This window comes from Drosophila kikkawai, unplaced genomic scaffold (assembly GCF_030179895.1).
Source record: "Drosophila kikkawai strain 14028-0561.14 unplaced genomic scaffold, DkikHiC1v2 scaffold_244, whole genome shotgun sequence".
NCBI lineage: Eukaryota > Metazoa > Arthropoda > Insecta > Diptera > Drosophilidae > Drosophila > Drosophila kikkawai.
Window position 1 is genome coordinate 1 of NW_027222585.1, and position 4,498 is coordinate 4,498.

The window sequence follows — 4,498 nt, forward strand, 5'->3', positions numbered from 1 at the left end:
GTCCACTCCATCGACGAGTCAAGCGAATGTGCAAACGTTTCTTGCCGTTAACACGCAAGGGGTCCTACTGAGTACGGCATTGATAGAAGTTTGCCATTTGGGCATAAAATACTCAGCACGGGCACTCATTGACTCAGGTTCCGAGGCAACCTTCATCTCAGAACGGTTGTTCAACCTAATTAAGTTGCCGTATGAGTCCATTCAGGCCCAAGTTTCGGGGGTCAACCTTTCCGTTGCCGCTCAGCCTCGTAAGAGGTGTCAACTCATCATAGGTTCTTCCGTCAAGCCCCATATCCAGATTGAAACTTGTGCATACGTGTTACCCCAGTTAGCTGGTAATCTCCCATCCTACACTCTACCAGAGGCCTCATTAAAGGATCTTCCACCGTTGCAACTAGCAGATCCAAATTTCTTCCGAAGCTCGCAGATTGACGTGCTTATTGGTGCCGATATCCTTCTAAGCGGCTCCAATTCCAATATTTGTGGAACACTCCTGGGTCAAGAGACCATATTCGGGTGGATTCTGTGCGGTCCGATTGCAGCGAGTCCCACAAGCAGAATCTGCTCCTTTTCAGCCCGATTAGCAGTCAAGGAATCCAAACTAGACAGCATCCTCACAAAATTTTGGGAGGTGGAGGATGTTCCAGTGAAGCTGGTTAAGGAATCCACCTCGGTTTGCGAGGAGAACTTTATCCGATCCACCAAAAGAAGTGAGGATGGAAGATATGTTGTTTCGTTGCCCTTTAAAGAGCCGGACAATATTAAGCTTGGACATTCCAGACCCATCGCACTAGCTCAGTACCTCCGAAACGAAATGCGATTAAGTAAAGATCTTCCATTGAAGGAGCAGTACGACTCAGTCATTCGAGAGTACTTAGACTTAGGTCATATGCACCAAGTCTCCCCTGACGACTCTAGCAGTTTTTATCTGCCTCATCACGCTGTCTTCAAACCAGATAGCACCACGACGAAGGTTCGCGTCGTGTTCAATGCTTCCAATCCCTCATCAAACGGAAACAGCCTCAATGATATCCTTCATGCGGGGCCTGTACTACAGTCCGATCTGACTATTCAGATTCTAAAATGGCGTTTCTTTAAGTATGTTTTTAATGCGGACATCACAAAGATGTATCGGCAAATCCGGGTCAATCCTGATCACACGCGCTTTCAGAGAATCTTATTCCGCAACAAATACGGTGAGCTCTGTGACTATGAACTCGACACAGTTACCTTCGGCGTAAATTGTGCGCCCTTCCTGGCCATCAGAGTGCTTCAGCAGTTGGCTCAGGACATCCGAGGCCAATATCCTTTGGCCAGCGACATCATTTCGAACTTCATGTACGTGGACGATGTGCTCGCAGGGGCTCACACTCGGCAGTCGGCAGTTTTAGCCATTAAAGAGCTGCGGCTGGCTCTCGAGAGTGCCGGTTTTCCACTGCGCAAGTGGACCTCAAACGAAAGGAGACTTCTACAAGCGATTCCGAGGGAACATTTGGTCAGTGCAGACTTCCTTGAGCTGGAAGATGCCAGCACGGCGAAAACTCTTGGGATCCGTTGGCAAGCTACATCCGATAGTTTCTTTTTTGTTCCAATGGTGATCTCCCTGCAACCTGCCTACACCAAACGAGAGGTTTTGTCTCAAATAGCCAAACTGTTCGACCCGGCAGGGTGGTTATCGCCTTTCGTAATCCGAGCCAAGATTTTCATGCAGGAAATTTGGCTACGGGAGCTAGGCTGGGATCAGCCACTCCCCACCGACCTTGTGACCAAGTGGCAAGAGTTTTTGAAAGGGTATCCGACCCTGAGGGAAATTCGTATTCCGAGGTGGGTGCGTTTCCATCCTGCTGCCAAGGTGCAGTACCATGCGTTTTGCGATGCGTCACAGGACGCGTATGGGGCTGCTATTTTCGTCCGAGTCGAAACGGCTGACGGCTGTTGTGCCCATTTGCTGGCATCCAAGACCAGAGTGGCTCCCGTCAGGTCCATCTCCATACCCCGCCTGGAGTTGTGCGGAGCAGTGCTGCTCACTGAGCTAGCAGCATCAGTAATTTGCGAATTGCCTCCTAAAGCTTATGAGATTTTTTATTGGACAGACTCTACTATAGTTCTTGCATGGCTAGGCAAGCCAGCATGCACCTGGACGACATTCGTGGCCAACAGGGTCGCAAAGATCGAACAGCGCACCAACGAAAGCAAATGGGGCCATGTACGATCCGAAGACAATCCAGCGGATCTGGCAAGCCGAGGCGTCTCGCCCCAAGAGCTTAAGGACAGCACACTTTGGTGGCACGGGCCGGCTTGGCTACCACTCAAGCAGGAGCAGTGGCCGAGTGAACCACTGGTTAATCCGGAAACCGAGATGGAGCAACGGCCTATTAAATGTCACAGTGCCACAGTGCCGTCAACAGTGGATATCCTAGAGCGTTTTTCAACCTTCGACAGGGCGCTGCGGGTTCTAGCATACGTGATCCGTTTTGCGAAAAGTTGCAAAAAGGAAGATATACCCCCATCGTCAGCACTCACTTCGGCGGAGTTGTCTGACGTGCAAGAGCGGTTAATCGTGTTCACTCAAAAGAATGAGTTTCCCGTCGAATATAAGGCTTTAAGTAACAAGCAGCAAATTCCAGCCTCAAGTACCATTTCTAACCTAAACCCCTTTCTTGACAGAAAGGGGGTCTTGAGAGCAAGCGGCCGTTTACAAGCATCTGACATGCTTAGTTATGATGAAAAACATCCTATCATCATCCCAGCGCGATGTACAAGCCCTGTTTACTCATCGCATATCCTTGCATGGGGGGAATCAGTTAATGGTGAGACTGATTCGGTCTAAATTCTGGATTTCTAAGCTTCAGAGATTGGTGAAACACACAATTCACTCGTGCCGAGTTTGTGTCATCCACAAGAAGAACCTGCAGAGGCAGTTGATGGGGGATTTGCCCCGGGCGAGATCCTCTTTCTCCAGGCCATTCACTCATACAGGCATGGATTTCGCGGGGCCATTTGACATCAAGAGTTATGTCGGTCGAGCCTGCAAAATCACAAAGGGATACGTCTGCGTTTTTGTTTGCTTTAGTACCAGGGCCATCCATCTCGAAGCGACGTCCGACTTGACGACAGAGAAATTTTTAGCTGCCTTCTCTCGTTTTTCTGCACGCCGTGGGTGTCCACAACATGTCTACTCTGACAACGGGAAAACGTTTGTCGGAGCCTCCACGTCCTTATCCAGAGACTTTATAGAGTCAACCAGAACACTGATCCTCTCCAAACACAGCCTTCAGAACTTGGCCTGGCATTTCAACCCTCCTGGTGCGCCTCACATGGGAGGGCTCTGGGAGGCGGGTGTGAAAAGCTTCAAGGCTCACTTCTACAAGTACACAGCAGCAGGGAAGTACACCTTCGAAGAACTGGCTACCCTCCTTGCGAAAATTGAGGCCTGTTTAAACTCCAGGCCTATTTCACCAATGTCCGAAGATCCCACCGACCTTGTGGCTCTTAGCCCCGGACATTTTCTAATTGGTGGACCACTTCTTGCGGTATCGGAGCCTCTGATTGAGGAGAATCCTATTTCCATCATCAATCGGTGGCGGAGGTTGAAGGCCCTGCATCAGCAGTTCTGTGTGCGTTGGAAGGAGGAATATCTGAAGGAGCTCCACAAAAGGAACAAATGGAAGTTCCCATCGCGAGATCTCCAAGCGGGAGACATGGTTGTGATCAAGGAGGAGAGCTTGCCAGCCAACGAATGGCGGCTTGGGCGTATCCAGCTGGTATGTCCGGGCGCCGACGGCAAGGTCAGAGTTGCAGACGTGCTTACAGCACGGGGCGTCATCCGACGGCCAGTGGCGAAAATGATTCGCCTCCCAAGGGACGGCCTCATTGACCATAGTGACTCCTCAATAGATTAGTCCTTCCAATTGACATGTACTAGTCCTAAGTTGTGTCATCCAACGTCGTCGTTCCGTCCACGTGTCTGTTCATCCTCATCCATAACACTTCATTTTTCATATTTATCCATCTCTTTTTTAATTTAGATCCGTGTATACAATGGCTCCAACGACCGACCAAAATCCTCGTCGCTCATCCGGGAGCAATGTATACCGATGTCGAGTCTGCAGGGGAGTCCACGCTCTGAGGGTTTGCCAACGGTTTCTCCAACTGCCGGCTGTGAAGCGGCTCCGCGCGGTACTCATTAACAAGTACTGCCCAAACTGTCTGGCACACGAGCATTCCGGTCGGTCGTGCCGCAGTACAGCGAGGTGTCATATATGCAATGAGGCTCATCACACGCTGCTACACATCCACACTGGGCAGCCTCGCTCTTCGCGACCCCGGCGACCACCCTCGGATTCTCGGCCTCAGCGTCAGTCACAGCAGCGCCAGCAGGCGCCTATATCCGGATCTCGGCGGCCCGCCACGCCAATGGATATGTCTCCATCCCGCAGCCGGTCGTGCACGCCTATCCTGGCGCGCACAAGTGTTAGCATCCTCCCGACCGCGTCCG

General features: G+C 51.0%; 1 pseudogene; it reads left to right on the forward strand.

The window, feature by feature from the left end:
* The first annotated feature begins 4 nt into the window (after positions 1 to 4).
* Positions 5 to 3,793, forward strand: LOC138929489 (uncharacterized; annotated as a pseudogene).
* Positions 3,794 to 4,498: the final 705 nt, after the last annotated feature.